Source organism: Falco naumanni, chromosome 1, assembly GCF_017639655.2.
Source record: "Falco naumanni isolate bFalNau1 chromosome 1, bFalNau1.pat, whole genome shotgun sequence".
NCBI lineage: Eukaryota > Metazoa > Chordata > Aves > Falconiformes > Falconidae > Falco > Falco naumanni.
The window spans coordinates 46,267,267-46,284,377 of record NC_054054.1 but is presented as its reverse complement, the minus strand read 5'-3'; positions in this window follow the sequence as shown (position 1 = coordinate 46,284,377).

Below are 17,111 nucleotides of genomic sequence, written 5' to 3'. Positions count from 1 at the left end.
TCTTATCATTTTGCATCACTGCAAATTAATCCTACAGCTGCCCAGTAGGAACTGATGAGGAGTCACTCCATGTGGGAAATAATTTGCTGGTGTCAGGGCAATAGAATCGATTACTTCCCACTCCTGCAGTAGCATGAAAATATGTATTTGTGGCATTGGGTCCAGGGGTTTTGCCTCCAAAAACCCTTGTCTCTGCTTGAGACACAGGGGGTGAGTGAAGACAGCACAAAGCCAAACGATGTTTCTCAAACCATGTGATTCCTCAGGATTCTAGGAATCAGGATTTCCAGATGCAAAGTCCCCTCCCAACTCCAGGAAAAAATGTCCAAACGCACTTACAGAGAGGGACAAGAGCAGCCTGAGCAACCCTGCCTGCTGCCCGCTGGCCCTGGCTTTAGGAGGGGGTCCCCTTTGGTACTCAGTCACGCAGGGAAGGGTACCACGTTGTCTGACAGATCAGGTTAATCACTCTCATGATCCACTACCTAACTACATTTTTCCAGCACAATTTTACCTCTCACCTTTTTTACTCTCTTCCTAACTAATTTGTTATCTACACAGTTGTTTCCTACTGCTCCCAGACCTTACCAGGGCCTCTCTCGCAATGATGCCGAGTGCCTTCTTTGATGCTCCATGCTAGATTAATTCTTTCCCTGGAGTCCTAATTGACACTATAAAAAATATTTCCTCATATTGTTTTTTGGGATCACCACTTTTCAGATGTGCCAGCTCCACCATCTTAGGGAGGGTCGTCTTGAAATGAGGAACACCTCGTTTGCAGAGGCAGCACTGGGAAGCAAGAGCAGAATAGATGGAGGAGGAATGGGGAGACCTTGCAGAAACACTTCCCAGTGGTTAATGGTGGCACCAATAGCTCACAGCAGCAACTTCCACAGGTCAATGGCAACATCTGTACGAAAACTCTGTTACCCATGTATTTGTCACCTCTGAGTTCAGATGTGTTGGAGATGGCCACAGGATTACAGCTAAACAGAACATCCTCCAATGACTGTAAAAGCAGAGCCCTTTGACTCAAATACTTTTTTTAGCTGCCTGTATCATCTACAAAGCTGCGAGTCTGTGTACAGTAGCATCTACCCATGGGTGGGTTCGCTCTCTCTGCATCTTCAAAAAAAAAAAATAAATTCCCAGTGCAAGCACAGAAGCACCAGAACTAATTTTCCGGCAGATGCAAGAGACTGTCAACTAATGTAGGAAATTAAACGTTTAAGAAAATTATAGAACGAAAATATAAACTCTTGAATGGGAGCCAAAAAATACAAATTCCATCATTTATCAAAAAAAACTCCAAAATGAGCCCAAAACGGTGTGGGGACGGCTGAATGAAAGGCTATATTCAAGTAGAAGCACTGTTTAGCTTACTTTTTGGACCTTTTCCCTTTATTGATGCTGTTGGGAGGCCCTCATTCCAAAACCTCTAATGCCGTCGTGTTCTAGGATGAGTTACTAAAAGCAACCATTCTTCTGCATATGAAAACATTCGATTATTTGCATGTTCGGTGTCTTTAATGCCTCTTTTGTGCCTCTGTTTTTTATGGGGGAAGGCAGATGAGGAATCTTGAATTTCAGCAGTATTCTGATATAAACTTCCTCTGAGAGAGGGAAGGCAAAAAGAAAAAGTCTTTGCAAGCCTGAAATGGAGTTGAGGAGGGCTGGCTTTCTTGATTTACTTGAAGGGACTGATGAAGGTGTTTATTCAGGATTCATGGAGTCCTGCCAGCCCTTAAATAAAGACTCAGCCCTGAAGTTTCAGCATTACCTAGCATTCCCTGAGCCATGTGACAAAAAAATGCCCCATCTGAACCATCCCAAACTGCTGCTGCAGTGGCACAAATACCAGCATCATGCACAGGACAGATGAAGGGCTCAGAAAGCTGCTCCATAAGCATCTCCACACAGAAAGGGGTGAGGGTGTGCCGGGCTTGGCAAGTGTTTTGGGGCAGAAAACCTCCTGTCAGGTCACAGCAGTCAAGGCCAAGCCTCCATGTGGTCATCTTGGCTCTGTCTTGCATGGGCTAGAAGGTTACAGGAAAGCTGGAGGCACCTGGCCAGCTGCAGACATGTTACCAGCATTACAAAATACTTTAAATACAGTCCAATCGACCTGTGAAACTCTGCTTCAAGGCATTACCAGGACTCTGGATATAAGCATGTCATGGATTGTCCCCTAGCACACTGGATGATGTTGAAACAGTGTCTGGTGCTGGGGCAGATCCTACCCTTCTGTAAACGCAGGTTCAATCTCAGTTAAAACTGCTGCTGAGCTCCACTGTGCAATTGCAGAGGGCTAAGAGCTCACAGATGGGCAGTGGCCACAGCTCGGTGGAAAAGTGGTAATTCATTATACCATGATAATTCAATTGCCTGAGATTTTCCTCCCATAACTAACAAATCTAGCAGGAATCCAAAAGAGAATTGCTGGTATTTATGGCTAACAAGATTAGCTGGTCATAAGAGCCAGTATTAAACAAACAAAAAATAAGAGGTTTGGAAGAAATCAAAATCCTCAGGGTTTAAACCAGTGAATGGGGATTACGAAGGAATTTCTCTGAGGTTCAGTTATTCCTAATCTCTTGCAGCTTGTTTCAGCTCCTGCCAGAGCCTCCAGCCTTTGCCCAAGAAGTGCTCGCCCAGGCAAAGCAGTACGGCTTCACGGTCGGTGGGCATGGCTCTGCAGCGGGCAGCCGGAGGAGACCCTGGGGATCCCACGGTGGTCCCCCATCACTCGCCACCGTCCCTCTGCATCCCATTTTTGACTCATCAGCGTTTGGCACCAGAGCTCAGGATTTATCCGTCAAGGTGCTCCGACAGCTCTGAGCCGCCCTGGTTCTCTCTGCCCTTCCGACTCGTTCGTGCCGCTGCTGTTCATTGCTTTTACCGGAGCTGTCACCACCGGCGAGCCGAGCTTTGCTTTCCTGGGCCAGCAGCACCATCTACAGCCCGCTGCTGCTGCGGCTCGCCGCTGGTGCAGCCCGCACCTGCCTGCGGGACCCACCGCCGCCTGCTGCCATCGGCGGCTGCGGAAATAAAAAGAGAGAGGCAGAAATAATTTACACGTGTTAGTCTGGAAAAGAGAAGGTGGCAGACCGAACAGCACCTCTGGGGCTAGAAGAGCAGATATACAGTCATACACAGCTGGTGTCATGTGCTGAAAGAGGGGAGGCAGGCTTTGTACAGTCGGAGGTAAAAAGGATGTGATTTGTAGCTGTTACCTTGTTCTCAGGTAGCACTGTACACCTTTAGAGAAGACAGCTCCTCCGACGGGGGATGTATGAGCCTTGTATACTGTTTCCATGATGTAAAATGGAGGAAACAACTTGGGAAAAGTTATAAAATCAGCTGGTGACAGAGCTAGGACCAGAGCCTGTGGCACCGCTTACAATTTCCCAGCCAACAGCAGGGTCTTTGTAAGTTTTCCCAAGGTGAATGGAGAGGGTCACTGCCTTCGACGTCCTAAAAACATCCACCCAGGTCAGAACAAGGGCCCGTGGCACAGTCCCTCTGTGCACCTTGACATGCACTGGTTCTGTGCAGCACCTCCAAGGGCCACTGACAAGGCAAACTTCTAACTCAGAGCACAAACCCATGTGAAATCACTCTAACATGCCACTGGAAGAGAACTGGAGAAACCCAGGGCATAACCTCTTGCAGCTCTCTGCAGTAGGAAGGCATTTGTAAGACAAAGGTCTGAGATAATGCTGGCAAGAAGAGTGTGCCCCATAGTCACACAGAGGAGAGCAAAAGTGGAAAAATCCCTGCTTCCCTCTGTCTTCTGGACTAGGGGAAAACCCTTTGTCATGACCCATTGCTTTAAACTCGCTAGGCTGGCCTTTGAAGGGCTCAGCTGGATAGGGGACCCAGTACCCTAGAAATGAGCATGGGGTAGTGCGCTACTTTCCCCAGAATGATCTGGAAACATCATATCCTGAAAAACAGGTTAGGCAGAGCAGCGGGGTTTGTACAGGAAAGGACAGTCCTGCACGGCCTCGGTGCTGCACACAGCCACGGAGGACATCACAGCAGCTGTGTACATCTGCGTCGTGACACACACAGAAAGGCAGGAGGAAGAGCTGGGTGCACCAAAAAATGGAACAAAATATCCTAATCGATCCTGTCTGTTGTTGCAACAAATCTGTGTTTTGCTTTGGCATTACAGGAGCCATGGACCAGCACACCCAAGGGAACAGATAGATCTCTCCCTCATCGTCCCGTCCTTCCTCTCCTCCACAGAAGGCAGGAAGTACCGGCCCCAGCTGAGCTAAGACCCCACTGGCACGCATCAGACAAAGCTCTCTGGAGCACAGATTGTACTTTGTGGCTGCATTCATACCAGTAACCTAGATGGGAGCAAGACACGGTCCACAGTCCCATGAGTGTCCGTGGCCTCCCACGAGACGCTGGGGAACAGCAAAGCAATGTGGGTCAGGATCTGCTTTCCCCATAGGTGGTTTGGGTGGAACCCTCTGCCCTCCTGAGGAACTGCTTTAAACACTCTGAGGAAAGCTGCTATATACAGTAGGACATCACAGGCTCGTGTACCCAGGGGTAGCAATGACCACGTCCAAGAGCCACAACTGCAAAGCAGAAGTTCCTGGCAGGAGGGAGCAGAGATTTCCCAGGAGATTGCTGAAGCGCCAGGACCCGTGCATCTTTGATCTTGTTCATTCTCTCTCTCTCTATGAGTAAAAAGGGATTGTATGGGAATAAATCAGCATATTAATGGGGATGTTAATTGAAGCTGAATCTAGGATGGACTAGAAACTGCACGTTCCTTTTGATTATGAATTCTACAGCCCACTTTGAACCACAGTTGGAACAATTCATGAGAGCAACTATTATTTTAAAGATCAGCCATCATTTCAATGGTTTTTATATTTAGATTAAAATATAGCAGCAGATAACAGGACAGATCCCGATCTCTATATCACAGCATAATCCAGACTACCTCCCCTACAGTGGATGAGCTATTCAAAGTCACTGAGGTCAGGACAGGCCCTGTGTTTGAAAGCGTGCATTTTTAATAAGAGGCAGAAATATACTTCTGTTCCCATTGCTCCTTGGCTGAAAAACACTGCAGTGATAAGTTATTGGCATTTCAATGCCTATACATCCTTGGCAAATGCAAATACATCCTTGAGCGAGCACAGATCAATGAAGGGTCTGTAACTATGAGCCCTATGTACCAGCGTGTCTGTGTATAGATATAGATACAGATACAGATATAGACACACACATAGATACAGATATAGACACACACACACATATATACACACACATGCTGTTTTGGTACCACTCCTGCCTGTGCAGAGGAGTCAGAGGGGAACGAGTTTTCCTATTCCAATTTTCCCAGCCCAGGAGGCTTCACAATGGGGCTCAACCAGCTTAATGAAGGAATTCTAAAAGAACTGAAACATTCCCTCACAAGGCCCAGAGCCTTGTCTTGCATCTGTTACTGCTGAAGACAGCATGAGCAAACCAGTATCAAAGAACTCTCCTCTGTGGGAGCCTGTCTCAGGGTGGGTGGGTGGTGGTGGTGGTGATCTACAGCCAGTTATGAAGGTGAATGTCCTTTACAGGACTCTTTTAAGGACAAGAGGAGAGGTGAGAAACCAGGTTCTGAGTCTTCCCCACCTCCTCCAAGGTCTGCTCATTTGCTTCCTCAGGCTGAGCATCCAGCCCTTGTGGTGCCTTGCAGCAGGGAGTGCCACTAGTCATACCAGCACTCCTCGATCAGTCCACTATTTTGCATGAATTATTCACAGATTTTTGTTACTTACTGTAGTCTAAGTGTCCGGTCTGCCTTCTTTTGTCAGGCCAGCCTCCTGCCAGTAGCTTTTTCCCTCCTCTTATTGGTGATGATCACCATTCTGCAAAAAATGAGGGTGTACACTGCAGGATACCAGTCAAGCCACCTGAGTCTCATCTGGCAATGCATAATACCAGAATCAGCATTGAATGAGTAGTTCTCGAGCTTGAGATAATTCCAGTGACACAAAAGCTCTGATAGCCCTTAGGAAATCACACAGTTTCCTCTTTTCCTACTGTCTTTCCATTAAACCCTCTGTAGGTCCCAAAAGCACCTCTCTCGGGTTTTCTTCAGCCTTTGGCTGCCTGAGGTCTCAGCCCCAAGGCCAGTCGCTGGTCCCACAGGCACAAGAGCAGCATCCAAAGCTGCTACTCCTGATTTTTTTCAGAATGCCACTGGCAATGCTCCAAATCCCTCCTTCCTGCACCCACACGTGGCCTTTTATTCATGGCTTTCTCTACTTGTCCCACATATTTCACACTTTCATCCACCCCAAAATGTTTGCCTGGAAAGTAAGCAATTTGGCCAGGTTCCCTGTTACAACCTATTCTCGTTTCTTTCTGGGGCTTTGTTCAGGAGAGAGTGGAAAGATCCACAGGCTTCTGTCTTGTGTTACAGCTCAGACCTGAAGATGCTTTAATTGTGGCAAAGCTCAGAGCCCTTATAGCATCTCAACTTGTGATACTGCTTTACTCCTAACAGAGCGGCACAGGCACGGCTGAGAACAGGCTCCCTCCTGCACGCAGCCCACCACTGCCCCAACCCTGGCAGCCTGGGACTTGTTCACAACACGGATGTATCCCAAGCACTCCAGCAGGAAAGCATGGGCTGAGCTCCCCAAGCGAGTGGCCAGTGATTTAACCAAGCAAGCATGCTGTAAAGTAGCAAACAAGCAGGTCAGAGTAAATAGCAGGGTTTACATAGTTGTTATATTTATTATGCTGAAGTGTTTTGATGCCAGATTCAGGGAGGAAGGGGGAGGAGAAGTTCAATTCACATAATGGGAGCTGGCTCCAGCATAAACATCCTTTCAGGCTTTGTCTGTCACTGTTATAAAAAGGGGTGGCAAGGTGGGTTAACATGCCAGCTTTTCAGCCTTGCAGACTTATGTTCAGTTCACAGCCATGCACAGATTCCAGCTCTCACTAGTTTAACATGCACTTTGACATGGGGCTCTGCTTGTCAAGCTGCAAAGCCTGCAGTCAAGATGCTCAGCTAGTAACAAACAGCAAAGGCATCAGACAACACCGGGGGGGGGGGGGTCAAAAAAATACGCAGTAAGAACCTCAAATGGATTAAATTTTTAGGACTTTTTAGGTACATCTGGAAATTTCCCAAACCACAATACAGGTTTAAATAAATTAGTAATCTCTGCTGGAACAAAACCCCCACTGGTGTGTCCAGCAGTCCCTTTGGGGAGGAGCTGAGCAAGGGACCAAGGCATGCGTGATGGACACTGGTTGCATCCTGGTTGCAGCAATGGGACATCCATGCATGCAAGGAGGGTGCTTTTTGCGTATGTTGCAGTTTTGAATATTCATGGGTTGGCAGTTTTGGATGCCTCGAAGCCACAGACCTGACCGGATGCTGTTTATAATATTTATCAACATGAACACCCAAGGACAATGTATTGTAGTGCAAAATATTATCCTTTTTAAAATGAAAGTCAGTTTAATTTCTATTGTCTTCTATGTCTATCCCCTGTGATGACAATCTCTGCGATGCAAATCAGGGCTTCCCTCTGAGATTTTTACACTACTATCATTTTACCACAGATACACTGGAGGGGGCACAGGAATGATGCTATTTAACATATATACATACATCCTACTCACCACTACTGAAAGTAGAAGTACCAGTGTACAATAACACTGATCACACAAACCTCTGCTGGTGAAGCTTTTCTCATGACTACTGGCATTCCTGCAAGAGTAAACACAATAAATGCAAACAGGCTGCCATTTACTGCAAAAGTAGAGCTCTTAACCGATGGTGCTATGCAGCGCACACACAAAAAAAATCAGCAGAGATAAAAATCCTAAAATATTTATCCAGGCCTAAGTCTGCACAGCAAAGCACCATGGGATTTTAGTTCTGTTTAAACCTTTACCAAAGAGGTATAGAAGCAAGTGCCTAAATTATAGCACAGGCCAAAAGAAATACAACAAAAATACGTGAAAGTCAATGGAAACGTGTTGGGAGTTAAAGGGCTCATTGCCCAATATTGGCTGCTCCCTACGAAATGGTTTCTTGTGTTTTCAAACGTGCTACAGAAGCAGCCAAGGAAAACCTGTGGGTTTTCATAAAGAAAACCAATGAGAGCGAATGTCTCTCCTCTCTTCAGTGCACTCACAAGAGGAGAATTTGTCATTCAAAGCGTCACGATAAATTGTGCACGTCAGGTGCCTCCTTCAGCCTTGGGCTGGCAGATGTCCAGCCAGGCTGCTCACAGAGCCGTCAGGCTGGCCAGGCATTTGTGCCCTGTTTTGTCTAAACCAGCCCTAGGTGAAGGTTTAAAAGAAGCTGCTGCTCAAGCACAGGAATAATGGGAGCCTGCTGAATATACACATCAACAACCAGCCCCAGTTCCTCTGCTCTCCTGGCCAGGTTTGATAGACAAGAGACATCACGGGCTATCCTGGAGTCATACACCCTCTGATCGCCTTGCTGATCTCTCTCACTCAGCACGCATGGGCACTGGGCATGGCTGCTCCCTGCTTTCTCCTGGGTGGGCCCTCTCATTTTTTGGGCATCCAGGCACACAACGAATGTCCTTGACCAGATCTGCCAGCTGCATTCCCAATATGGGCTTACAGCAACAGGGACACCTCTGCATCTTCAGAGAAATCCTGTTAGCTACAACACGTGAAGAGCTGGCACTGTGCTTTTTGGTGGCTCAGTAGATGCCATAAGTGACACAGAAACACACCTCAAGAGATTCCGGTCCTGTGGGCTGCCTGACTAGGTTATTGCCATTGATGTAGCAGGGAAGAGGACTAACTCCACACATCAACAGAACCCATCTGAAATCTGGGACTAGAACCCAGTGAACAGTGGAGAAGAAAGGAGGAGGACAGCTGCTCAGTGTCAAAAAAAGGAGGCCAAGGGATGAAGTGTCAAGGAAATGGGTATAGGCAGAGGGAAAAGAAATGAGTTTTCCACTTCCATGACTAGAAAAAACCACAGGACAGGGTCAGGTCATTTTAGGTAGCCTAAGATACAAAATTAAGGTAAAATCAGAGTGGAGTTGCTCCAGAAACAGAAGGATAAGTACAGCCATTCCCTATTTGCATTAACACAGGTTTATACGAGTGACAAGCTGATGCAGGTGAGCTCTGCCACAAGCAGCATCCTTCCCACTGACCCCTGTCTCCACGCTGCAGTGGAACGCCATCTCCTCACAGCTGGACCTCTGAAGCTTGAGCAAGGCTTAGTCCTAACCCAATAGCATCCCAAGGATGGTCCCTAACCTCTGTTTATCACAGAGTCACAGCACAGCTGTGGTGGGAAGGGACCCCTGATTCAACCCCTGTTGAATGAGCTGGAACAGGTTGCTCAGGACCTTGCTGGCACCTCAGTTCATCTCACCAGCACAAGATGTCTATCTCTGGGGATGGGATCACTCCTTTGCTGTCAGCAGGGAGTTCGTCACCTTCAGGGAAGCTCATGGTACAAGGACTGACTTGCAGCCCCACACAGAGCAGTCCTACTGTGCCTGGGACGCGTTCAAAAAGGCAAAACACAGCCCCAGTTAAAATCTGTGTCTTCACTGCAATTGTTACGCTCTTTCATTGGGTTTACAAAAAAAAAAACAACTCTCCACAGTTAAAGTACTGTAAGTGTGTAAGTTACATCAGCCTGTGTGTCTGTGAGACATGATGATGAAGGTCAGGCCAGAGATGCTCTGGAGCAGCACGTTAGTAGGCAAACCACGTGGAAATGAAGCAAACCGGTGCCAGGACTCCTGGGAGTGATGGATTTCTAGAGGAAAAAAAACCACATTCAGAGCAATGTGTAAGCAAGCACAGTGTATATAACAGGATGATGATGGGATAAAGTTGAGGAAACAAAACCGCAACTAATTTTACTGTCTCACTGTGATGAAAAGCATGTAAATCAAGTGGGGCATTGGAGAATGATGTCCAAAGGAATGCAAAAGCTGAGGAGTCATTTGATGATCATTGAGACTCCACCAACTGGAAGAATGAAAAGAAATACAATTGTTTGGGTTTTGTTGGGGTTTTTTTTCCCCCACTTGTATTCAAGGAATGGAGGGTAGTGTAGGGACTTTGGCTGCACAGCTGAGAACTCTGGCATCCACATACAAACTGGGAAGCACAAACACTTCCTGACTCAAGAGAGCACTCTTCACGGGACCCAAGATTTTCAGAAGGAATAACTGAGGGCAGCAGGGCTAAACCTCCAAAGAGCAAGGCCAGCAGAAATGTCCAGGGAGAGGATGCTAACAGGTACCACTTGAGCTGAGCAAGTACACAGCTTCCGGTGAAGGGAGGCTGGGAATCAGGATGGAGAGATGAATGGGGAAATCATCTATTGCAGGGCAGCACAGTGATGCAGAAAAGTACTTAAATTCTGGACAACAGCACAGGGGAAGAGAGGCTTACTTCATGTCCCCAGCTAGTCCTTCCTTGCCAGAAGCAGGCAAAAAAACCACAAGTTTTTGGTGGCTGAGACTTTGGGGCTCTCCAGTGTAACAGCATGTGTCCAAGCAGGTCTCAAAGATGGGTGAAATTAAATGGAATTAGAGGATTTTCCTCTCCCCTCCATGTAAAGATGTTTTTACTCCAGAACACAGATAAGGTTCTGTGTTCAAGGGAGAGGCAATCCTGAACCATGGTTCTGAAGCTGTGCTGCCTTCCCTCATGGAAGGGAGCAGAGCAGCACAGGCTGACCTGATATCCCAAACATCCTAGGCATGCAGGGAAAAGCCTGCACCCTAAAGAAAATGTAAATGTGAAACATATGAAGGCTGACAGCTCTCTCAACATATACTCAGAGATAACTCCTTAAGATGGGTCACAGAGAGAATCTGAAACCAGCAAAGGATGTTGTAAGCAGAAGACTGGCCCTGAACTACTGCAACGGAGCAGAGCAACCAAGGACCAGAGCAAGGAAAAGGCATAAGCACACCCCAGTGCACCGCCAGCAGCCCCCAGGGCCTTGGGCAAGGTTGAGGGACATCCCCATGAATGGGTACAGTCCATTGGCTTCATGAACATGGTCCCATGTTAACTCTCCACCATGCCAAACACCAGACATGAGCCTGGCTGACACAAACAGCCAAGTGTCCCAAGCACTGCTCCACTGGCACCCGCAGACAACCCCTTAAGGTTGCTGGCTGCTTCCTCTGCTTCTCAGATATGCCTGTTCCAGGAGACCTCCCAAACCGCCACCTTTCACAGCACACAAGGCCAAAATATCAGGTGCCAACTTCCCTAGCATCCCACGCTAAATAGCATCACACTGCAGAGGAACAGTAGCATTACTGTGGCCACCCTAAAGCAAGACCATGCCCTTCACCCATCTGCTCCTCACGACACATCAGCTGCAGCATATCAGAGCAAGAACCATGGTCCCCAGCATCACCCAGGCACTTGCTGGCAAAACTAAGGCAGCACCATTGCTGGATGGCAGGGAGCATTTTAAAGCATATTCAGCTTTTTTATTTGACAGTGGCTTGCTATGCATATTACGGTATAAAGGTTTTTATTTGTTCCTGTTGTTGCAATGTTTATTCCCCAAACCCTTTTAATAGTGGGCTTTTGACGAAGTGTTTCCCCAGCAGTGGGAACTACACATACAGCACAAACACTTGCAAGATAAACATCCTTCACATCCCGTGCTGGTCCTAACCCCTCTGAGCTCACCATTACCTCCCTTGGAGCAATTCAGCACAACTTAATCAAAGTTAAAAATGATACTGTGTGATTTTATTTTTGTACTTGCTCAGCAAGCTTTTATTGGCAGCTGCTGCCAGGATCTGGGGCTCTGCCAAATTTCCTGGTTATATTGCTCCAGTGTGGACAAACAAAGAAAGCCTATTTAAAGTTTCTTGGACACAAATAAGGTAAAAACATAATAAAATAAAAAACAACGTGTAATTATTTGTTTCCTTTATGAAGGGCCTCCTTTGGAATCCTTTGAAATCTGTTCTGGTTTCCACCTACAAAAGTCACCCAAGCGAATTATTTAATATTAATAGACATTCCTGAACCAGAACATTACAACCAGAGGCACAAAATCCAGAGGGAGAAGGCTGTCTACCTTTGCCTTTCATATTACACTTCCTGAGCCAAAATAACAACTTCAGTTCCTTGCCTTTCTCAGTAATATTTGTTGCTTCTAATCACAACTCCAAAAAAAAGTATTTAAATTATTTAAGCACAATAATATTAAGAATTTTATATTAAATAAAGGCTAAGGACCCCGTCAGCAACACCTGCCTTCAGGTGCATGTGTTTATCTCCCTACCTTTGGTGTTTCTGCATCAGGGCTGTCACCTTCTCATGCCATTTTGCAGGCAATCATGGCTCATGCGTGACACCAAAGGCCTTGTCACCTTGTTAAGGTCACTGCCATTGCACTGGGTCCTTCAACAGTTAAAAAGTCAGAAACACAAATGGCACGGCAAAGTCTGAAATCCATCCCTTTGCACAGAGCAGCCTCTCACCCCATACCCTATATCAGAGGGAAAAAGAGTGAGGATAGGGAAGAGGGAGAAGATGGGAGGGGGACAGAGAGAAAGAAGAAGGGAAAGGGAGAGAAAAATCCCTCTTTGTTGGACAAGGCTATTTAGCCTTCGGAGCCAAAGTGCCTCCTGTCAACAACACGCACAATGCGCTTTTGAAAGAGCAGACACACACATGCAGTTCCTTGGCAATTAGAAATAACAGTCAATATACAAACAGGTTTTGGAGCATATGTTTTTTGAACTCCAAGGCAGCTTATCCTTTTTTTTTTTTTCAGGTCACCTCCAATTTATTATGCAGAGTCACTTGCCGGTGTGCACAGTCGTCATAGTAAGCACAAGAAAAGAACCCACCCTCCCCCCAGCAGAAAAGTCTGACAGCAAAACAGGGTTTAAAAAAAATTAAAAAAAAATTATTGTTCCCTCACCAGTAGCTGCAGAAAGGAGATTAGGGAGGAAATAAAATCCTTGTTTTTCTTCTCCCTCTCACTCAGCAAGTTTGGGTCTGAAACAGCCTCTTAGATTTGGAATTATCAAGCTTCTGAAATGAGTTCTAAGTAAAATTCAGGTCAGTTGCAAGAATTTCTTTGGCTCAGGAAATGTCCAAGTGCCCACCTGCAACAGAAAGCAGGAGCTGAGATGTCTGCCTTCCTTCCTGGATCATCTTCCCCACCTTCACTCCACCCTGGCTCAGCAAGTCCCTCTGCAGCAAGACTTGGGTCTGTTACCTGCGGACAGCAGACACGGCCAGCCAGCCCAGGTGGCAGCCACTTGCCAGAAACTGTCCATGGACACACCGTGCACTTTGGGCAGCCACAGGGAAACAGGCTGGAGACCACAGCACCTCAGACCCTCACTGCTGCAATTCTGCTTCCTCCACACTTGCAGACCCCAGGACCTGCGGTGTCTCTGCAAGGGACATGCCCCAGGACACACACAGCTCTATGGACCTGTCCCGTGGTTCATAAAGGCATTGTTATCTTATTCTAGCAAGGCAGGTTTCTCTATTTCTGTGCAAGGAGGTGTTGGCTCTTTGTTGCTTTTGCCAGGATGGACGTGACTTGGAATAGGACAGAGGGATAGAACTGGGGTCCTACCACCATCGCCTACCACGAATTCACAGCTCTGATCCCTCCCAGTATGCTTGTGTAGACCTAGAGGCAGGCTTGCTGCTAACACAGGGACCCCACCTGAGCCATACCAGAAGACCTGGAACTCTCACTGTCCCATACAGTTAATTTCTCCTGCAGTCTCTGGGTTACAGCCCTTCATATTTTACTGATCATTAGTCAAACTAAAACCCAAGCTGCAGTTCATTGTACTTGCAAGAATGTTAACGTAAATCCCTATTATCCATTTCTTTAACATCCTCTGGATTTCACAGCCACAAATCACAGCAAAATCCAACTGAAAGATGCAGTCTGAAGTAATTACTTTGTTGGTTACCAGGAGGATAAGGTTCCTGTAAATAATATTCTTCACAATGCTGAGAAATGGAATATCACTGTGAGCAAAGCAAGCAATTCAGTGCACAGCAGTTTCATGCTGGACAGGCAGTACAGGTAGCCAAATTCCTTGTCGATGACAACCAAGCTGCTTTGCTGCCTGTCCGCCTGTGCAAATCAGCTGAAATACACGTGGCAGCCACGCAGAGTGCCTTCCTGTCAGCAGATCAGGATCCTTCTTCAGCTATGGCAGGACTTCTCTGAGCAGGTAAGCCCCAGGGGCACTCCGCATCCCTGGCAGCACAGGGCATTGGTAGCTGGGACCAGGCTGCCCGACAGGACCGCTCCCATTTGGTAACAGGGCCTCCGAGATAAACATCATCACCTGCCTCTCAGCTACTCTCCTCCGTGGCATGTGGCTCAAGGCTGGTGGCTTTCAGCACACAAAGATTTTGTGATATTGCCCGTAGGGTCGAGAAGCTTGGCCACCTGTACTCAGAAGATGGCTGGACCCCGACTCTTTTTTATTGCAAAGCAATAAAATCTGCATGCCTATTTCTCACATACGGTTTTGAAAATACCTCAAGTGACTTAATCTTCTTGTGCAAGGGGGAATAGTCAATTCTCTGCAGCCAGCCTCATCCTCTTAGATTTCCCAGCAAAGATACCAGGGACCACCAGCTCCAGGTCTGCACAACAGATCCCACAACAAGCAGCAGCTTGCCCAGCTAATGCTAGGATAAAAATGAATAGATAGATATTAAAAACAACCCTTAGTTGTGCTTCCCAACAGACACATACCACATCCTCTGCCCGCTGGTGTCCTAGGAAGATTCAATCAGAAAGCAAGGAGTAGATGCAAATATACCTATATATACACACACACACAAATGTAAACAGAAAAAGACAAATATGCTGCCAACATTTCCCCAACTGCAGTTCTTCTCCTGCTCAGGTAAACACATATGCTCAGATTAGACCTAACCCTGGAAATTAAGATTAGGTACTCCCAACTCCGAAGGGCACTGGGAAACTTATTCCCTTCCAGATGGGATTCCCTCCCTGTCAGCAGCCAGCCAAACACAGTGTTTATTCTCAAGTACACACAGATACTTCCTAATTTTTCTTTTGCACAGTCTGAATGGACAGCATATTCTCAGTCCACACAAGGATGTTTCATGGTACGTTCACACCTGGACCAGCTATTGATCAGTCACCTTGTTCCACATGGCCAGCCAGTGTCACCACCAGCACCCTCTTTTGCCCTTCACGCTGTCATTAGCTAAGCCAAAAGCACAAGGGCTTTCCCAGGGCTCCTCAGATGGGCTTTACAGTAAAGACGAGAGCAGCACTCGCAGGAATGAATTACAGACAAATCCCTAGCAGACAAACTGACTCCACCTTGCATAATTGTCACTGGAAGGGCCTTGGGCACCAGAGAGAGGTTAGTAACACTCAGTGCTTCTGTTGAATCACTCCAACAACTGAAATGGCACAAGTCTGAACAACGGATTTGTCAGTGCCAGCTAAATAAACAGTACATAACACACCAATTGCTGCAGACTCTGCAACGGCCAGTCCTCCAGGATGCCCAAGAGATGCCTTTCCCTTGCTCCCAGGCACTGACTGCTCGGGGTCCAAAGCCCTTGTTTTACAGAAAACTTGGGGGCACTTCCATTTTTATTTAGAAGCAGCACATTTTTCTTCTAGGTGATATTTACTGCACTGTCTATTTTAGAGGTACTGTTGAGCTACGAACAGAGGCAGTTTCTGCATCGCTTGTCATGGGTAAAGCAAAAAGCACCAGCTCAATTTAAATCAGGTTTCTATTTGGAAGGGGGAAGTTAATCTACCTCTCTTCCAATAAAGAGTTAAATCTACAGCAAATCCTGCAGCCATGATATCCTGGATTCCAGTGGGACTAGGTCTCAGCTGGAGACTTCAGATTTGGGACCCAGATATGAGTTCCATTGTTTGGAAGCAACTGCTGATCAAAACACTGTTTTGGAAAGGATTTTATTTATTTACAGAAATCTCCATAGAAACTACAGCAGAGATTTCTCAACCAGATGTGATGCTTCATTGTTAATTAGTACATCTATCAGAACAACAGCTTTCCTATCACAAGATCTGGGCAGCTAAAGCTTGAAGTGCTAGCTCCAGGCTGCCCATCAGATTATGGTAAAAATTAAAACATTAGTAATATACTCAGCTTTTGGAACTTGAAAACCTCCAAGTGCGTCATGTAATAGTGGCAGACATTGTTAGTCTCTAGCCAGCACCATGGAAACAGAGGTGCAGAGCACCAAAGTGGTTTTTCAAAGAGCACACTACTACTCAGCCCTCAGCTCCCAGCACTCAAATTCAGCTCCCACCACCTCGACTGTTACCCACTGCAACGGACTAAACCCCACCTTTAACTGCAAGATCCAATAAACAACATTGTTGACTGATACTATGGATTATACCCAATGACTTTCTGCATTGAGGCTCTGGGGGCCATAGTGAATAGCAACAATAAAATCAGGGTAGCAGCAGATGATCCTGTGACTGGGAAAACACAGCCATCACATCCCTGCCGCCTCAGCTTTGCTGAGCACAGCTTACAAGCTAGGCAGAGGATCTATTGTTAGACCAGCATTTACCTCTCTTCCAACCCAAATATAGTTCTCTCTTTTAATACCAACAATGATTTCAAATAGAACAGTGAATCATGGTGCCATGATTATAAATAACATTATCAGCTGCTGGGCACAGGCTCCCACACAACTCCTTGGTGCAAGCCAGGGTAGCGCTTGTCACTTGTCTCCCAAGCACAGGCCAGCTGGCTTTGCTAGTGGAAAGAAAGGCAGGGGATGTTGTTTTACATGCCAGAAGGCAGACAAGCAGTGGAACTTTCTGCATGATGAAACGTTGCATAACTAGCTTCCCCAGAAAAGTTCAATTCTTAGGTCTACCATCCATTGCTGGTGGGTTTTTTTTCTTCCTTAGCGGTATCTGTTCACTTAAACTGAGGACAAATTCCAGACATGGAAGTAGTGGAAAACATCTGGATTCCCCCACCACCTGGGCTTGACTGGCACCCTCCTGCACTCCAGGATGCACAGCCTATTCACACTGATTAATACAT